The following is a 21,697-nucleotide window of genomic DNA, read 5'->3' as shown; positions in this document are numbered from 1 at the left end:
TTTTGATAATTTTAGGAAACCTTTCAGGCAGAGATATGAAGTACATATATGATATAATTTGAATAATTTTAAGAATTTATGTTAAGGAATAGTGTAATGATGTGCTCAAAAAACAATAAAGTTATTGCAAGAGAAATGCAGCTAGTTCAGTGCACCAATTTTCAGATTCCTATGTTACTCATCTTTCATCTGAGGGTAAATCAGGGTGGCATAAACATTTTTAATACGATGAGTATTTTCTAAAATATTTTTGAAAAAAAAGTATCTCTGGGCTTAAGGGTTTTACATCAAAATATAAAATATTTGTCCTAATTTTGTATTCATAATCAAATAAAAAGCAAATAATGAAGAGTGAAATAGTCATATTCCAGGCTTTATCAGCTGAATCCTTTCCTTTATTTGACCTTACTAAACTTTAATCCACTGTGCAAGTTGAAGCATTTCTCTGCACACTATGAGGGGGAAAATGACGCTGTAAATGTCTTGAGTACTACAGAATAAACACGATTGAGTCAGCTAACATTTCTATATATTTCTAGGCAATTCAGTCACCTTGGTTTCGGGGCTAGAGGGATAGCATAGTGAGTAGGGCATTTGTCTTGCACGCAGTCGACCCAGGTTCGATTCCTCCCTCCCTCTCAGAGAGCCCAGCAAGCTACTGAGAGTATCTGCCCGTGTTGTATTCGATATGCCAAAAGCAGTAACAAGTCTCACAATGGAGATGTTACTGGTGCTCGCTCAAGCAAATTGATGAACAATGGGAGGACAGTGCTACAGTGCTTTTAGGATCTGTCCATGATTTCACTAAGGGAAACACTGAATTAAGATGGTCTATAGTTCTTGTTTGAGCAACACAGTCCTGTAGAATGTATGCTGATAGAACCTGAGGCCTGCCATGAATGCATCCAACATAGTTTTCTGAGCATTAAGCACATGCTGCACTGTAGCACTGTCGTCCTGTTGTTCATTGATTTGCTCGAGCGGGCACCAGTAACGTCTCCATTGTGAGACTTGTTACTGTTTTTGGCATATCAAATACACCACTGGTATCTTGCCAGGCTCTGCTGTGCAGGCGGGATACTCTCGGAAGCTTGCAGGGCTCTCCGAGAGAGATGGAGGAATTGAATCCCAGTTGGCCGCATGCACATGCTAGGGAAATAATTTGAATCCTTACACTTAGCATTCAAAACAACCCTGTATGAAAAGCAGCAGTCAATATCCCAAACAAAAAAAGTAAAGATCTTGTTTTGTTATGAGGTTTTACAGAGTCATTTGACAGCAAATATTGTTTTAAACCATCCTATAATTGGGGCCAGAACAATAGTACAGCAGGTAGGGCATTTACCTTGCATGCATATCAATCCGTGTTCGATCCTTGGCACTCTACATGGTACCAGAGCACCAGGAGTGATCCCTGAGCACTGCCACATGTGGCGCCCAAAATAAAACAACAACAAAAATTAAACTGCTCATATTCTGTTTTCAGAAGCTTTCAAAAATGTAACTGTTTCCAAGATGTGGGGTCTCAGAATCATGAAACTCCGTTGTCAGTTTCATTATAGTACATTCAGTGAGAAGTTTTGATTATAGGTGAACATACCGGGGATTATATTTTCAATTTTAAAAATTGTCTGAGCAATAATCTGCCATCATCATCATCATAATCATTATTATCACTTGCTGCGGCAGCACTTTTAGTAGGTCTCATTTAATGCAAATAAACAAACCCAGATCTTTGAGATAGCCTCTTGACAAATCAGAGTCATTTACCTTCTTTCAGTTTCATGTTTGTGACATGGTGCTTATAGGAAACTGGTTACACTCTCATCTTATCTCCTTTCCTATTGAACAGAAATAAATGTCTAGGACAAATGTTTAGGAGTCTGAGGGAGTACAGAACTGACTAGGTATGTTTCAGGCTTAACTGACTTTCTATGGAGCAGCTGACTTATATATTCTCTAGCAGATGCTCTTGATTCTCTATTGATCTTGATTTCTTATTAGAAAAATATATTTTTGAGAATACGATAAGATTTATGTTCAAATGCAACAAGTGGCTATTTTGTTAGATTTTTGAAGTAAAATATGATATTGATTTTTTTCTTAATAATTTTTCATTTCGTCGATTTCCTGGTTTTATCTATTTCTGTCATGTTGAGTAGTATAGGGTTTTGAGGTCTTAACCTGTTTGGAACAAAGTAAGATGTGTTCAAAGGACTTCCTGTGTATTATGCCTTGCTTTTTCACTCAGCTTTAAAACAAAAGTCTCCTGCATATTGAAACTCTTCAAGAACATGTTTCTTTCCAATAACTATATAGATTTAATTTCTTTATGATTTATTTTGTAATTTTATTTTACTTAGCTTATTTCCAGTTCAACGATAAAAATATGTGATTAACATCACTCTGCTAAAGCTTAGAATTTCAGATTAGGCAAATGACTATTTACAAAATAGAGTTAAAATACGTATGCTTTGTATGTATGAGGTTCTGAGTCAATTTGTAGCAAAACACATACACACAGCTATATACCTCCATACACACACAGGCAAGACAGAAAAGTTTAACATTAGACAAACGATATGTGTCTCAAATGAACATTTACTCAAAGACATGAGTCATCAATTATTACTTACGTCACCACCTGCTCAGTCCCTAACGATTCATCCAGGAAAGATTACATCACAATTACCATCTTGGCTGAGTAGTCTTATTGATGTAATAGGTGTTTGTAGTTATTTATTGTAAGAAACTTTTAAACATCTCACTTTAAACAAGTTACGCAAATCTCCCATATGTCTTTATTTCTACATGAATATGTCAATTTATTTAAAAATTGAGAATAGTCTAAAATATTCATTAGATATCTAAGAAACCCAGAAATCATGAATTCTTACTAAAGACACTTGCAATATTGAGGGAGGATAATATGCTATCTATAAAAGAAACAATATCATTATCTTCGGTCTTAGAACATTTTTCTGTAATTTTTTTTACCAAATGAGATTGGTTCATATTTCTGTTCTCTTCATAAACGTCAAATAATTCAGTATTATAAATTTTTTCTTATAAACCAGTGGAAAGATATAATACAGGCGAGATTTCTAAAATGCTTCATAATTTCTCTACTAAACAATCTTCACTAATATTTTGTCTCTCGTATTTTCTTGGAACATAATATTTCCTATTTGTATTAAGTCTTGATCAGCTCTCAAATTCTTGGTCATTCTCATATCCTTCGAGGCTTCTTAAAATTTTAGTTCTGAAATAATCTTCGCCAAGAACTTTAAGTTTCTCTTCTTATTTTAGGTTATTCCCAAATGCCTGAAAATAAAAGGAATACTTCTTTCCAACCAAAACCAACAAAAAAGGCAGTCAGTAAATCTTTAATGTGCCTATGCTGATATCTGTCCTTTTGTCTTCTCTCCTAGAGTGAAGATTTTAGAAAATATTTACTTAGTAAGCTTTGACAAAACATTAGATGATATTTTAGAAAATATGTATTTCTCTTGCCTCTTTCTTAAAACCTGCACAAGCATCAAGCAGCACTTCTCTAACTCTCTGTATTTGTCACCTTTCTTTTATGCCCAGTTTTAGGAGTTATTTAACTCATTTCATGTCCTCACTCTCTACCGTTATTCCCTTAGTAATTACTAATTCTATCTCCAAAATAAAGCTTGATTTTGCCATATTTGCTTCCATTTCACTATCCAACTCCAAGGGTTGATTCATCTTTACAAGAAAAATTCTGTTTCCATACATGTCCTGACTTCAAGCGCTAATGTGATCACTCAAATTTACTTAGATGCAAATCAAATCTTGAGACTCCCCAGCTTAAAATTAAATCTTATTTTTTCATTATGCCCTTTCATGATACTACCTACATTTATTCTTCCACCCTAAAATATGCCCTAGTTCTCTCTCTCTCTCTCTCTCTCTCTCTCTCTCTCTCTCTCTCTCTCTCTCTCTCTCTCTCTCTCTCCTGATCCTCAGACATCTATCCCTTTTTTATTATTTAGGACTCAACTCAAAGCTCACATGGACAAGATTGTTATAAAAAATTTATTTAACCCTAACAGTGAAGTAAGTGATAAAATGTGAGTATCATATAGTTATATAATATATGTCTAGCAGTAAATTTCTCTCTGAGCCTTAAAAAAAATTTCTAATAGTCCTAAAACTATACTAAGGTAGGAAATTCCACAGTTTTCTCCATATGAATGTTTATAATGATGAATTTCAGGTATATATCTGTAAGTCATATGATATATTGTCATTTCTTTGTTTGCATATTTTAAACTTTAAACTGTAAGATTAAAGGAAACACTATAGAACTGTCACCCTGTTGTTTATCTATTTGTTTGAGAGGGCACCAGTAACGTCTCCACTGTGAGACTTGTTGTTACTGTTTTTGGCATATCGAAGATTAAAGGAAACTCAACTTAAATTGGGTGATCATTCTCTCCTTTCTCCAAATCAACACTAAATTCTAAGTTAATTCACCTTATATTATGTGGAATAGAGGTCTGAGAGTACAAGGGCAGGTATAGTTCCCTCTGACTACTCTGGATTAAATCACATATCTTAGACCCCACTCTTAAATTACTAGCATAGGTTTTATTTTCAGGGTAATACTTCATCATTATCTGTATTTATATACTTAGTTATTTAGCATTTATTCCAATATTTTATACAAAATTTCTGCTTCATTAAACAGAGATTTCTACAACTTGTTACTTTTATATTTCTAGTATATTAGCTACAGCAATATACTGTCCAAAATACATATCCACAGAAACTGTTTACTTGAAGAATAGTATACTTAAATTCTGTTTCTCTCATAAAGCTTTCGCTTAATTGCTCATCTTGGTTAATACAAAAAAAAAAAAAGGATATTGAGAATTCGAATGCTATATAGGATAATCACATGCATTTTCTTTCTATTTTCTCTAGCATATTTACAATTACATTCATCTGCATTCATTATACTGATTAATGTACTTGTAGTGAGATAGGTCTCTATGGATTAGCAAATTTAATACTAGTTATCATATTGGGGACTATAATTGGATCATAAAAATGATCATTTATGTGAAGATATATTTGAACAACATACCCTTAAACCAAAGTAATAATTAGAATATTAGAGAAAAAATTGAATAAAAGTTTTGTGTCAGTTGAAATGAACATGTATTATTTACATAAAACAATGCCTTATTATTAGGGGTGACAAAACAAAACTCAAAAAAGAATTCTTCTGATCATATCTTAACATTAAAACTCATGTCCATAGTATTTATACTGTCAGAACTAATTAATAAAATAATGATTTAAATGATCAAATAATTAAACAGCAAAGATAATGAGTCAAATATTAGGTCTTTATTAGAGACTTGCAACAAAAAAAATAAAAGAATTTTACCTATGACATCCCCAGGCAGAAAAATATTAAGCAATCTGAATCATGATTATCTGGGTTTTGCTTATTTGTCTGTTTCTTTAGTTTTGGGGCCATACCCAAGTTTTTTCAAGGCTTTCATTCTGTTCTGTGCTCAGGGATCACTTCCAGTGGGACTTGGGGTGATAAGGTGCCAGAGATAAGGTGCCAGAGTCTGAACCCTAGTATCTGCAAAAAAGGAAGGCAGGCGTCCTACCTTCCAATCTCTCCAGGCCCAGAATCATGCCAATTAAAAACATTCCAGGTAAACAACATGTCCTGTTTTAAAAAGAAATGAGATGTTAAGCCTTCTCATGTCATCATATCTGCTAGGAGTCAGAAGTTAATCTCAAACTGTTCTATTAGCTCTCCACTGCTTTTCACACATACCCTTCAGAGTTATTTTCAAAGAGCTGAGACTTTTTGTTATGTTTCAGTATCCATTCAATCTGGAACTTTTAAGTATGTTGAATTAAAATTTAATGGTATGGGTTCTATACTGTAGTACAAAGAGTTCTTTGTACTTGGCCCCTTGTACTCAGACTACATTGGTTGGGTACCAGGCAGTGCACAACTCCCAACCAGGAATGATCTCTGAGAGGTAGAACCAAAACTAGGCCCTGCAGTATATGGGCCAAAACCTTAAGCTAAAATATGATAACAATAATTAAGTGAAATGAATACATACTTCCAAGATTTTAAATCCGATCTTGTCTTTTAAATGATTTTCCTCACGCTGGAGCAATAGCACAGCGGGTAGGGTTTTTGCCTTGCATGCAGCCAACCCGGGTTTGATTCCTCCAACCTTCTTGGAGAGGCCGGCAAGCTACCAAGAGTATCTCGCCCACACAGCAGAGCCTGGCAAGCTACCCGTGACGCATTCGATATGTCAAAAATAGTAACAACAAGTCTCACAATGGAGACATTACTGGTGTCCATGCAAGCAAACTGATGAGCAACAGGATGACAGTGATAAGTGATACAGTGATTCATATTGGTTATTTTCTTTCTGAAAAATATAATATTGAGTATTTATAATTTCTAGAAGCCATTTTATAAAAACATAGTTTCCTAAAGTAAATATAGTGTATCAGTAGACATTATAGCCCAGAAAATGCTTACATTTATACCTGCTGTTATTATATTTTGACCATTTATTCACCACCAGTTTTGGCTTTCTAAGGCATCCAGTTTCATTGCTATAACTTAGAACTTTATGTGAATTCAAAACCACATATTGGAATATTATAATGGCTACAATCAATAATATATTGACTTGAAAAACATTTTAGCTATCTATTTGAGTTTTCCTGTACATTTTCAAGAATATAAAATATAATTATGTCATAAGAGACACATATAGGACTAGCCATTCAGTGGCATTCTACCAATAAAATGATGTTCTTAACTTCTTATTTCCTTACACTGAATCTAGTAAAAATTAGTGAAATATTCACTAAATATAAATATGTGATATATTTTATTTTTAAGGATACCAAAACAATTTAACAGGGTAGAAATTTTAAGCTTCCTATGGCATATTCAATATGCCAGAAACAGTAACAATGAAGGGTCTCATTGCCCTAATCTTGAAAGAGCCTCCAATGCGGCACCATTGGGAAGGATGAGTAAAGAGAGACTGCTAAAATCTCAGGGCTAGGATGAATGGAGACGTTACTGGTGCCCGCTAAAGCAAATCGATGAACAGGATGACAGTGAGAGTGACAGTGATACAGTGAAAATAACTGTACCTTTGTACAATTATTCTATAAAATATTAAGAGGAATGATTTCTTAAAACCATCTCACCTAGACTACCTTAATTATTTTTTGAAATATTACACTGACATTTAATATTCAAACAGGAAAGTGGATGAACCATGAATGTCAAGTTGACTGAACTATTGTATGATGAACATAACTATCACTAAATCATCAGCAGATCCAAACATTCTATTGTTATAAACTCAGGAGCAATCTATCACCTGCCTCCTTCAAGTCAAGAGTTTCTCACTTATTCACAACAGTAAACGATGCAGATTTTAACACACCTAGTATTTCTGTTTTTGAAATTTTTATGAATCAAATCATAAAATACATTCTTTAGTGTCTTGTTTTTGCTCCAATTTATCCTTTTAACAATCTGTTCATATTCTTGCACAGACTTTAGTCTTTTATTGATAAAGTTCCACTAATGTATTCATACTAATAAATCACTTTAATGGCTACCGGGGTTGTTTACTACTTTGTGTTATTAAAAAGTGTAAGATGAAAATACATTATGTACAATGCAAATATATAATTATTTATATGCATTTTACACAAATCCAAGTGTTGATTGTTAGGTTATAGAATTTATATATGTAAGTTTAAATATATTGTATAGTTTCAGAGTTTACTAAAATTGCTCTAGAGGAACACAGGAGAAATTTTTAATTTACCTGTTTGGGCTCAATTCAGGCTGGTTAAGAAAGCAAACGAATATCAAACTATTAAATAGGAAAAAAAGATCAAATTATTTAGTGTTCATATGGGATATTTTTAGCCACATTTACATGGGAGTTTCTACAGGAGTTTCCTTAAGTTTCAGTGGGAGTCTGGAACCCCAAGAAAAGAGAAGAAAATTGTCTCACATGACAAAGAGGGGGTGGCTTAAAAGTACAAAAGCTCACTCTTGACAAATGCCCTGCCTTCACAGAGGCTTCTCTAGTTATTTCTGAAGATATTTCAAGATCTGGGTGATCTTCATTATTTTAAATGGTACTGATAGAACTTACTCTCCTTTTTATTAATCCTTCAGGTGAGTATTAATTACAGAATCTCACTATAGTTAGATTTTGTTTGTTTGTGTTTTTGAAACACACCCTGCAGTGCTCAGGGCTTACTACATCTGGCTCTGTGCACAGAGATCACTTCTGGTGGACTCTGCTGGGAATCACGATTTGCTATATTTGCTCCACTAACTGCTTGCAATATTTTTATTATCAGAAAAATTAAAATTAGAGCAGTAAAATAAACAAAAAGAAACACAAAGTTGCTTCAGGAGAGTACTACATTGTTATTGTCCTGAAAATGATCCAAAGAAAAGGCAAAAGGAGTTAAATTTTAAAAACAATTCTACTGTGTAGGATGACATAGCCTCAGGTAGTTTAGGTTTATTGGGTTACCTCCGTTACAGTGCTCCTATTCCTCTTTGTTTATTTGTAGCTTCTTTCTTAGTGTTCTGTTGACTTGTAAATAATGTTTTTCTCTTCTCCTTGAGTCCTTTGCATAGTTTATTCAGAGCAAGTCCTTTTTGTGTGGACACAGGAAGACTTAACAAATATTATGCTTTTGTAACCTGGGAGTCATTTGACTCTACCTGATATTTTCCTCCAGGGCATCTGTTCTCTTGACCTAAGCCTCAGCTGCCCTTACTTTCTAGCACCTCCAAAGCACGGTCCCGACAGGGGACAAGAAGGACCCAGGGCAAGCGGTGAGTTGTGTGCTACCCTGGCATCGAGATGGGCCTGGCCAAAGTGCCTAATGCTTAACTATAAGTTAAGAGTTTGATCATGGATAAATGCTGTCATGATTCGGACCCTGCTAGGGTGAGGAATGATTAATCTGGCCTGAGTGCTGTGGTCTGAGCCTGTGACAAGATGTTGCTAGGAGAGCTGCCTTGCAAGCCTCAATGTATCCCTTGCTATGTCCATACAAAAATAACTAGCATTCATATGTGAATAAGTTCTTGGACTAAGGAAAAGAAAAAGACCTTAAGAGTCAGGAAGGGCTTTGGAATGCCTTGCCCTCAGGAAGGGCTTTCTTATGTTGATTTTGCTACCTGGCTGGGTGTAGCCTAGAGGGCAAGGTGGGAGAGACAAGGAGGAGACAGAGAAGCCAGAAAGAAGCAGCAGTTGATCCAGAGAGAGGCCAGAGCTGGGAGTGCGGGAGATGAGAAAGTTTGAAGATTGAATAAACGGTAACTGATCAGCAACTAGCTTGGTCCTCGTTCTTCCTTCGTCTTTCCTTGACCACCGGCCGTCCTGATCCAGTCCACACACTGCAGTTCCAGGGCACCAAACGTGGGCGGTGAGACAGAGCCGCCGGAAGAGCCTGCAAGTGCACTCGCCCCTCGGCGAGCTTTAGTTTTTTACACTACTGGAAAAGGAGTGGTAAAGTATTACAGTTCTTTTTACTCACTTTATATGCTTTTATTTTTTTTTTTTGAGCTTTACATTATTAGTTCACTATTCCAATTTCATTTTCAATGTAATACTTATATAACTAGTGTGTAGAAAATATTCTGTCCTCAAGGAATGTTTGAACTCTTGAATGTTATGACTAAATATTTCCATTTTATTTCTTTCCATAAAACAATTTGGTGTTTCAGCTCATGTTTCCCACTAGTATGCTTTTTATAGACAATCCATATACTGGGGCTGGAGAGATAGTATAGCAGGTAGTGCATTTGCCTTGCATGCAGCTGATCTCAGTTAGATCCCTGGCAGCCCTTCTGGTCACCCAAGCACTCCAGGAGTGATCCTTGAGTGTAGAGAGGAATAATACCGGAGCACTAATGGGTGTGGCCCAAAACCAAAAGAATAAACAACCTCCTATAAAACACATTCTAAAAAGCCATGTCTATTGAGAGAATTCCATATTGTGTAAGGGTCTACATATAAATATACATCATATACTTTAGAGGTATGCAGACTGACCCACTAAGCATATACTTACTAAATATGTAGTGAATTGTTAAGTAATAAAGTCTGTGCTGCACTGTAGCACTGTCGTCCGGTTGTTCATCAATTTGCTTGAGCAGGCACCAGTAATGTCTCCATTGTGAGACTTGTTGTTACTGTTTTTGGCATATTTAATATGACACAGGTAGCTGGCCAGGCTTTGCCATGTGGGTGGGATACTCTTGGTTGCTGGCCCGGCTCTCTGAGAGGGAGAGAGGAATCAAACCCGGGTTGGTTGCATGCAAGGCAAACGCCCTACCCGCTGTGCTATTGCTCCAGTCCAAGTAACAAAGACAAACTAATAAAACATTTCTTTCTAAAAATTTTCTTAGAATTCCCAGATTAACAAGTATTTCTCAATTTATAGTAAGAATAAATAGTACATTTATAATGATGCCTTTTCAGGAGGCCTGATAGTTGGGAAAAAATTCCAAACAATAATAGTGAGTTCTCTATTGAAATATTGAATGCATTCAAAGTATAAAGAGAATAAAATGAAGATCATAAGCTACTAGGGTGGGGGTTGGGTGGGAGGGGAGTATACTGGGGTTCTTGGTGGTGGAACATGTGCACTGGTGAAAGGATGGGGGTTCAATCATTATATGACTGAGACTTAAACCTGAAAGCTTTGTATTTTTTTCACGGCGATTCAATATAATAAAATAAAATAAAAAATTTTAAAAATTAAAAAAATAGTACACTTATAAATATTGTCAGCAGTACTGAGAAATTACCTTTATATAATAATCAGCTATGCTTTAGATTTCTAGCTTCTTGATTAATTTGTTACCCCACAATTATTGATTTTAAATACTCTTAAAAATTTGATTTTACCTAATTTCTACATCTGGAATACCTAGAATATACTCATTATCTATTGGTTTGAAACTGAATTCAGTATGATTTAAATGTACTTTTTTATATTTACAGGAATGTTATAAAAGATAAAAATGTATATAAAGAAAATATGTCATTTTAATCATTTAAATACTCACATTTTATAATAGTTTCAGATTCACAAAAAAACTGTTAAGGTAGTGCAGACAGTTTCTATGTTGTCCACCCCATGTTCTCATTAACAGGTTTTTGCCACAGAGGGCCAGAAACACAATTCAATAGGTTCTACATATGCTTGGCCAATTTGCAAAGTACCACCAGTGATATATGTACCACAGAGACAGCAGTAACACCTTAGCACTACTGTCTGTGTCCCCCCTAACAGAAAAAACAAGTTTTATAAAACAACATCATATTTTTATTCACAAATTATGAAGCAATGTTGATTTAGTATTATTAATTAAACTGCATACTTTATTCAGACTCCACTCTTTTTTGTTTATTTCACTTTGCTCTCTGGGATCCCACATTTACATTTATTGGTTTATATTATAAGAAATTAGCTGTGATGAATTCCCAGCTTTTTGTTGGTGAGATCTGGATAGTTTGAAAAGTACTTGTCAAGTATTTTGTAGAGAGAGCTCAATTAAAGTTTGATGTCCTTCTCAAAACTAGACCAGTTACAGACAGTATTCTGACTCATGAATTTGGATCAAAGCCATCTATGCTATTTCCCAGATAAGTTTGATTGACTAGAGAAGTAAAATGATTGATGAGATGCTCCGAGTCCAGTTCAAATACAGAGGGCTTTACTTTCTGGGTAATACGTGGGTCAAACTGAGAATTGCTATGGGAGATGCTGAAAACAAAAAGAATGGAAAAGGTTTTCTAAGGTGATGAAGTGTATTGTTTTAAAGGCATTAAGTTTCAGAACATCACAAGGGATTTGCATATTCGATCTATGCTCAACACTGAAAGATACAATGCATCATTTTCTCCTGAGATAGACTCTGTATTATGTAGTGAAAATATGGCATAACAAAAGCCCACAGAGGTGGTCTAAGAGACTCTCTGTACTGCATACTCCCAGGAACCTAGTTTATTCTTTTCTCTTTTTTGAGTCGTCAAGATATGTGCAAAGAATTGACTGTGGGAGGATTCCCAGGAGAAAAAATATTAGTAGTCTTTTCAATAATAGCACTGGTATTTTCAAACTGCATAGAACAAGTTGTAAGCTGAGGAAAGAAACTAACTGTAGTGATGATTCTGGGGGAGTAAAAATTGTAAACAGTGTAACACATTTCATAAATTCCATTCCTTACCTTTGTCCAGGATTTAAAACAGGAAAACCAGATATCCCCAGAAATAGAGAATTTTCTGTACAACCTATTGAACGCATGTTCAAATTAAAAGTTCAGTATTTCTGCACTGTTTTTTAAACATTTTATAAGTATTAATAGTTATGAGAGAGAAGAGTACCTGCATAATAGGTAGTAGATAAGATTCCTCATAAAAGTTCTCAAAGAAATAATGTTTTCTTTGCATGTGGCATATGAGCTCAGAGTTGCTCTTACATTTTGCCTACTACATGGTCCTTCAACTCAGTTAATACCTTTCTTAATGGTGTGTGTGTGTGTGTGTGTGTGTGTGTGTGTGTGTGTGTGTGTGTGTGTGTGTTTTCTCTTACAGATTATCACACATTTTCCCCATTAAGAGATGCCTGCTATGGTCACGTTGGATGTTTTGACCAACTGAATGATTAGTGCATCTGCCCAGAGGTAAAGAGGAGGTAATATGAGAACTTGTCCATGAAGCTCTATCAAAGCATGTCTGGGTGCAAGGATGTACTCTCCGCTTCTGTGTATGCTTCAAGGATTGTTAGAATCATCAAAACAGCATCAGATGTGTTTGCCAAAGAAAACTCAATTAATAATATGCACAGGCCCTTTCTTGAGTCAGGGAAAAAGAGGTACATGACTCAAAGGAAGGAGATAAAGGGTTCTAGAAAATAGGTGAGGAGGGACTTCACAGAACTATAAGAAGGCTTCTTTATCTATACTCTCAGAGCAAATAAGATTGCCTCAGATATATTTAATATACTCATAAATAAGCTTGTATAGGGATGCCAACCTCCCCTGATTACATTTGTAGGTTCTAAAAAGCAGGGAACAACTAGAATCTGATTCTGGTCTATTCGGGGAACAACAAAACTTAGGGAATAAGGATCTATATTTTATTAGGAAAGGGGAAGAAAGAGAAAGAAAGAAACAAACAAAAATTTGCTGAAAACTAAGGCACGTATGTTTTTATAGTCCCCAGGACTTTCTCTGCTCTCAAAGTAAAATATCATGCCGGACAGATTTTATAGAGATCATTTTGAGTCTGTGGTGGTCTGATTTAGAGCACCTTCAATTATAATAGAAAAATATCATGAAAATTATTTTATTTTATTTTTTTCTTTCTTTCTCTCTCGCTCGTTTTCTTTCTTTCTTTCCTTCTTTCTTTTCTTTCTTTCTCTCTCTCTTTCTTTCTTTCTTTCTCTCTTTTTTCTCTCTTTCTTTCTTTCCTTCTTTCTTTCTTTTCTTTCTCTTTCTCTCTCTCTCTTTCTCTCTTTTTTCTCTCTTTCTTTCTTTCTTTCTTTCTTTCTTTCTTTCTTTCTTTCTTTCTTTCTTTCTTTCTTTCTTTCTTTCTTTCTTTCTTTCTTTCTTTCTCTCTCTCTTTTTCCCTTTCTTTCTCTCTCTTTCTCTTTCTTTTTCTCTCATGAAAATTATTTTAAATATTGAACTATTTGATGAAACACTGCAGCATGCTGCATATGTACAGTATGCTTAAGACTATGTTGAACTTCATTCCTACTGTCTAGATTGTTTACCATCCACAAAATAATGGCATGAAAATACAGCCGAACAACTTGATTGCTATTGCTGGGACTGACTGAAAGAATACTATTTTTCTATTCTTTACATTAACCTCAGCTATTAGGCAAGTTCTAAAATGTTTGAATATAGAGGTATTTTTTGTGTTTGTGTGTGTGTGTGTGTGTGTGTGTGTGTAGAGTTTCTCTTAATTTGCTTAAGCTCTTTAAAAAGTCTCAGAGATCACTCAAGCACATTCATTAAAAATAACTCGGATTTATATTTTTAACAGTACTATAGATAATGCTACTTGCACAACATAATTTTGAAATTCTTAAAATAAATTTAGAGACAGAGAGATGGCTTTCTGGGATGTCTGTGGGCTGTGCAGATACTTTCATTCTGGGTCCTGGGTTTGATTCTCAACTCCACACCCCAGCAGTGCCAGGAGTAACCTCCAAGCACAGAGCTGGAAATAACTCCTGATAACTGTCGGAGTTAAAAACAAGATAAAAAACAAACCAATCATAAATAAAATAAAGTAACTTTTGCTTATTTTAACTCAGCATTCTTCTATATTGTAATATTTCCAGACTGGGCTCCTGCTCTGTATAATGTTCCAGGATCTGGAAGTTATAACTGAGGCAGTAGACAAATGATTTTCAACCTTTCTCCTCCTGTATACTGACACCAGTTCCTAGACATGTGGTTGAGATCACTGTTTAAACTAATAACTTCCTAAAAGAACAGGAAGACATAAAAGTCAAATATCAGGGTATAGATATAGTCACAATCATGATCATGATAGCCCCTTAATCACCCATTTCTCGGGCGGGCCCAGTAACATCTCATTTCGTCCTTTCTCTGAGATCTTAGAAGTCCATCTGGACTTGGCCCTCCCAACAATATTGCACTGGGGGCTCTTCAGGGTCACGGGAATGAGATCCAGCTTGTTACTGGATTTTGCATATTAATACACCATGGGAATCGTGCAAGGCCGTCCCATGGGGGCAGGAAACTAGATATAGTATAGAGGGTAAATCATGTACTTTTACATGGCAGACCCAGGTTTGAGCTCTAGTACTACATGTGGCTCCTGAGCACTGCCAGGAGTGATCACTCAGATCAGAGCCATGAGGAAGTTCTAAGCTTAGGTGGGTGTGGCCAAGTGTTGCCTCAAATGCAAATACCACTTCAAGTCTTGAAATGATAGGCACATTTATGCCTGGATGCATGTGAAAATATAATCTTCATAAATATCACTCAAAACTAACCATTGATACTATACAAAAACTACTATACAAAAATTTCACTTGAGAAATGATAGCAGTCCAAAAATATTTTTTAGGGAGAAATGAGTATGATTTGCTTTGGTTTTGTGTAATCACATTCACTGCTATACTGGCATATTTTCAGGAGGGCTAACAATAGATGACCACATAGCATGGCCATAAAATACAATAATAGGCTAGTACAAAGGTAGCTAGTGGTATCAAAGTCAACCAAAGGTCAACCGATAGCAAACTATAAAATATAGTAACACAATCATAGGCATGCAAGGACACAAACTAAAATAAAGTGGAAACTATGACTTACCTCTGCAAAGTGACAATTAAAAAGATCACCTAAAAATATATTTATTTAGTAAAGACCTTAAGTTTGAATGTTGTTTTACTTCCATGAAATCTTTAGATTTTAATATAAGCATTTATTTTATATAAAATATTTACATTTTTATGATATTCTATAATGTGATATTTTGCAATGATTTGTCAGACATAATATCTTTTCTTCAGCTGATAATATTCTCAAATTGATGTTATTCTCTTTTACTTTGAGTTTTTTTCTCAAAACTCAAGAGTAATTCATACTAAGAAAATATGAATAGAGCACAAAATACATAGCAGGTACGACATAGAAACTGAACATGATATTTGTTATAGCTTTTCTAAAAGCAGCAGAATCCTTCAATTGGGATTAAGGTATCATGTTTAGTTTTATACTGGATATTTTGCTGAAACACAGTGGAGCAGCAGATTAAATCTCCAATAAAGAATCATGTGGGAGATCAAGGACTAGAGCTATAGCACAGCAGGTAGGGGGTTTGCCTTGCATACGGCCAACCTGGGTTCAATTCCTCCGTCCCTTTCCAAGAGCCCGGCAAGCTAGGGATAGTATCCCGCCCACATGGCAGAGCCTGACAAGTTACCCATGGCGTATTTGATATGCCAAAAACAGTAACAACAAATCTCACAATGGAGACGTTACTGGTGCCCGCTCGAGCAAATCGGTGAACAATGGGAGGACAGTGCAGCATTGCTAAAGTGGTAGTTCAAAAACTAAAATATCTTGAGTCACTTTGAAACCATTATTTTGATAATTATTTTTATAATGGTTTCAAAGTTATATGCATTTATATTAGCCTTGGTAAGGATTTCAAAATTGAGAATTCTTTTTAAAAATGTAAAGATTAATTGATTTGTGGTATAACTGGTTGAAAATAGCTAAACAGATAATGTCCAAATATTTTTAGGTGGCACCAGAGCTATGACCTTGTAAAACACAAATATACAGCAAAACATTTTCTGTTTATTTATATTCCTCTAAGATGAATACTTTTTTAATGAAGCTAATTTATAAAAAGAAATAAGTAAATGATACTTATAATAATAAGCTTGACATTTTTTGCACTTATGTTTTTTAATTTTAATTAGAACTATATGGTTTTTGAATTCCTAATTATAAGAAAAAATGAAATGTGATTTGACTCTCAGTTGAAAGCCTTTTGGGGTACTTTAAATCATCTTTATCTAAGAAAAGAACGTTGTGAGCAACAATAATTTGAAACAACAAACCCTCAGTGTTATCAGTGGTGCAGAAGTCACTGAGTTAATCAAAAGCAATTAGCATTCCTCAGAAGCGTGGTGTTATAATACACTTAAAGTGTAGTATTATGTCCTGGTAATATGAAACTTCTCAGTCTTCTTTTCTAGTGATTTTCTTTGCATTTAAATCATGGTTATAGGATTTATACTGACATAATCAGACATGAAATAAGTTGGCTTATTTGAGATAATGAAGGACTGAGTGAGACGAAATTCTCATACAACTATTGTATTTCCTTCCCAATTCATCTGTTCATATTTTACGAAAGGCATTATACCTTATTGACCCCAAGGGTTTTTGCTTGGACACTTCTTTAATTTTAAATGACTAAGAAATTTACAGAACTTTCTTTAAAATATAGTCCTGCTGATTATTATTATTATTTTTATAATAAAAATGATATTTCTTTAAAGTCTCTATTTTTTGGGTGTTTGCCATTACATAACTATTAAAATTTAAATTCTTAATCACATTGATGGGATCATTTGACTAACAGACTAAGAGAGACTGAAAACATTTATTATTTCAGAAGTAACTTTAACCACAGCTTCCTATGAACTAAAATGGTGAAAGGGTGTATTGGCTAGTACTTTGGAAATATTTGTTGGTTAGTCAAAGAGTAAATATCAAGATATTGATCAAGGCACCTTTATTTGTTAACTAGAGAATGTAAAGAGAGCTAACCTAAGGATTTGGTGCTTCCGTTAAAGTCAAATGCAGTTATACTGTTCAACTTTTTCCACTAGTAATTGAATGGAAATGCATTCACTCTCCACCTCTATCTCTTATTGCTTAAAATTATACTTATTGAAGAGAACTCACAATTAAATAATTGTTCTCATTATAAGAAATGTAAATAAATCTAAGTGTCAGTAATTAGTGAAATGTGGATAAAATTTAATACTCCATACCATATTTGAACAGTAGGGTAATAGTTCATTAGTTAGAGGGGCAGGAAAAAATGCTTAAGTAAATCAGGTGGTTTATTCCATTGTTAAAATGAAGTATTACAAATAAAATTAAATCCATTTATTCATTTATTTAATTTATTATTATTATTAGTTTGCTTTTTTTATTTTTTTATTTCTTATTAGTGAATCACCGTGAGGGCACAGTTACAGATTTACATATTTTCATGTAACATTGTATGTGTTTTGGTCATACAATGCTCAAGAACTTATCCCTCCACCAGTAACCATTATCCATCACCGATGATCCCAGTATGCTTCCCACTCCCCATCCCATCCCCCTTCACTTCATATCTGTGGCAGGCCATTCCCTTTTGTTCTCTCTCTCCTTTGGAGTGTTGTTGTTTACAATAGGGGTATTGAGTGGCCATCGTGTTCAATCTATAGTCTACCTTCGGCATGTGTCTCCCACCCTGAGCAGGTCCTCCAACCACACTTTACTTGGTGTTCCCTTCTCTATCTGAGCTGTCTTTTCTCCAGCATGTGAGGCCAGCTTCAAAGTCATGGAGCAAACCTCCTGGTACTTATTTCTACCATTCTTGCGTGTTAGTCTCCTATTCTGTTATTTTATATTCCACAGATGAGTGCAATCTTTCTATGTCTGTCTCTCTCTTTCTGACTCATTTCACTTAGCATGATACTTTCCATGTTAATCCACTTATAAGTAAAGTTCATGACTTCATCTTTTCTAACAGCTGCATAGTATTCCATTGTGTAGATGTACCAAAGTTTCTTTAACCAGTCATCTCGGATTTTTTTGCAAATTCTGGCTATTGTAAAAAGTGCTGCTATGATCATGTAAGTACAGATGTCATTTCAACTATACTTTTTTGCCTCTCTGGGATATATTACCAGAAGTGGTATTGCTGGGTCAAAGGAGAACTCAATTTCTAATTTTTTAAGAATTGACCATATTGTTTTCCAAAAGGGCTGTATTTTGCTTTTTGGGCCACATCCAGCAATGCACAGTGGTTACTTCTGGCTCTGCACTCAGGAATTACCCCTGATGCTCAGGGGACCATGTGGGATGCTGGGAATTGATTCTGGGTGGGCTGCATGCAAGGGAAACGCCCTACCCACTGTGCTATAGCTCCAGCCCCTCACTTAAATTTTTAGATATTAATGTAATTGTTCTCATTGTTTTGTGTGACTCCAAATAATAAATGCAGAAATACTTCTATAATGTGTATCATTTGTTTATATATGTACATATAAATAATTAAATAACCTTAAGCATCAGCTATTCTGATTATCTGTATTTCATAGGTAGGTGCTAATAAAACATATTGTTAGCTAATCTATTACACTATTAAGAAGAGGAAAAATCAGGATCAGTCAAAGTGGCTTCAGATCCCATTCATTTTATTGCCTCAATATAATATAGTATCATTATACTGCCTCTCAGAATAAATTGGTAGCTTTTTATTTTTCAGAATAAAAGCCAAGCAGGTTTTTCACATACAGCAATGTGAATATATTGAATAAATTTGACTTTTAATATCGAAGGTTTAGGATTTCTTCTAGAAAATAGTTTTGCTAGGAAAACAAAAATTTTGCATTCTGTATACCTCCGTAATCCACAGGCATTGAAACAAGCTAGGCAAACACATTGGACTAAAGATGACAAGAGCTATTACTGTTTCAGATGTGCCTATAGGATACAAAAAGCAGCATATGAAAATAAATTAAGTGTTATGCCAAAATCTAAAGCACACCAGGGATGCAACACTGCTCTGTACTAAGCAGGAATATGAATTCATAAGGGGTTATTTGGAGGACATTTCCTTTTTACTGGGTATGCAGGAATAAGAGTGGAACAAGGTTCCGAATTGGCAGAGCAATTCAGGTAAGGTCATAGTTGTAGTTTATGACAAGCCAAACTCCTGTTTTAAACTGCCTGAACTCATGAGAGTAATAAACAATTTGCTAGGCACAGTTCTCAGTGACAGGACTGGAGTAGAGAGCATGAAGCATCATACAGGACCTGAGAAACAATGTTCCAGAAAGTCTAAAGTCTGCATCAGAGTATAATATATCAATATGATCAAGCTCTCCAATTGTTTGCTAGCTCTGCTGAAAGTAGCAACATTTCCTGATGGATATTGAAACTTAATCCCAGTTTATAGTACAGTTCTTAGCATATAAGAAATAATTTAATAAATTTAAATTTAGTAAATTGATACATTTTTTCAAATTGAATTACAATTAGATACACAGTTACAAAGCTGTCTATGATACAGTTTCAGTCATATAATGTTGCAACACCCATCCCTCCACCAGTATACATTTCTCACCACCAATATCCCCAGTTTCTTCGCAACCTGTATCTGTATTCATGGCAGGCAGGCATTTTCCCTCCCTCCACTCCTTCCCTCCCTCCCTCCCTCCTCTCTCCTTCCCTCCCTCCCTCCCCCTCTCTCTCCATCCTTCTCTCTCTCTCTCTCTCTCTCTCTCTCTCTCTCTTTCTCTCTCTCTCTGCCTCCCCCATTTGGGCATTATGATTTCCAACACTAGATGTTATTCTGTTTTTTCCTATACCTACATTCAGCACACAGTTCTCATCCAGAGTGATCATTTCCAACTATCTTTGTCATAGGAGTCCCTTTTCTATTCTAAATGCCTTCTCTCATTTTCCTCTATGGCCTTATGGATTCAGGTCTGATATTGAAGTCTTTAATTTTGATCTGACTTTTGTGCTGGGCATTAGAAAGAGGTCTGAATTCATTTTTTTTTTCTGCATGTAGCTGTCAAGTTTTCCCAGCAACACTTGTTGAGGAGACTTTCCTTTCTCCATTTCATATTTCTTGCTCCTTTATCAAAGATTAGGTGATCATATATTTGAGAGTCAATGTCAGGATATTCAACTCTGTTCCACTGATCTGTCGGTCTGTCTTTATTTCAATACCATGGTGTTTTAATTGCTACTCCTTTGTAGCAATTAAAAAAAAAGTAGTTTGACGTTGTGGCAGGTGATGCCTCCCAACTTCTTTTTACCAAGGATTTCTCTGGCTATTTGTGAGGGTTTATTGTTTCATATGAATTTAATGAGCATTTTACCTATTTCTTTGAAAAAGTGTCATGGGTATCCTTAAAGGGACTACATTGAATCTATATAATGATTTGGGGAGTATTGCCATATTGGTTATGTTAATATTCACAGTCCATAGCAGGGCATGTGTTTACACTTTCTCGTGTCCTCTTTAATTTCTTGAAGTTGTGTTTTGTAGTTTTCTTCATATCAGTCCTTCACTTCTTCAGGTAAACTGATTCTGTGGTATTTTATCTTTTGAGGCATGATTATAAACTCCAGGATTATTTTTCTATCTTTCATTATTTTTATATAGGAAAGCCATGGACTTTTGGGTGTCAATTTTGTAAGCTACCACTTTACTATATAAATCTACTATTTCTAAGGTTTTTTAAATAATTTTTTGAGATTTTCTCAGTATAGTATCATGTAATTGGTGAGACCTTGAATTTTTCATTTCTTATCTGGATGCCCTTGGTAACTTTTTCTTGCCTAACTGCTATGGAAAGTATTTGTAGTACTATATTGAATAGGTGTAATGAGAGTGGGCAAACTTATGCCTTGTCTTAGGGGGAAAGCCTTTAATTTTTCCTCTTTAAGAATAGTTCTTGCTGTGGGCCTATGGATTTGACTATATTGAAAAAGTTCCTTCAACTCCCATTTTGTTGAGAGATTTTTTTAAAAAATGAATGGGTACTGTATCTTGTCAAATATTTTCTCTCCATCTAATTGATATTACCATATGGTTTTTACATTGCACTGTATTATGTTGATTGACTTGCAAATGTTATACCATCCTAGCATCCCTGGAATGAATCCTACTTGGATTCATTGTAAGATCTTTTTGATAAATTGTAAGAAAATATTTGCAAGCATTTTGTTGAAGATATTTGTTTGCATCTGTGTTTATCAGAAATACTGATCTAGAATTTTCTTTTTTTTTTCTTGGTGGTATCTCTGCTT

The sequence above is a fragment of the Sorex araneus genome, chromosome 7 (assembly GCF_027595985.1).
Source record: "Sorex araneus isolate mSorAra2 chromosome 7, mSorAra2.pri, whole genome shotgun sequence".
NCBI lineage: Eukaryota > Metazoa > Chordata > Mammalia > Eulipotyphla > Soricidae > Sorex > Sorex araneus.
This window is presented reverse-complemented; position numbering follows the sequence as displayed.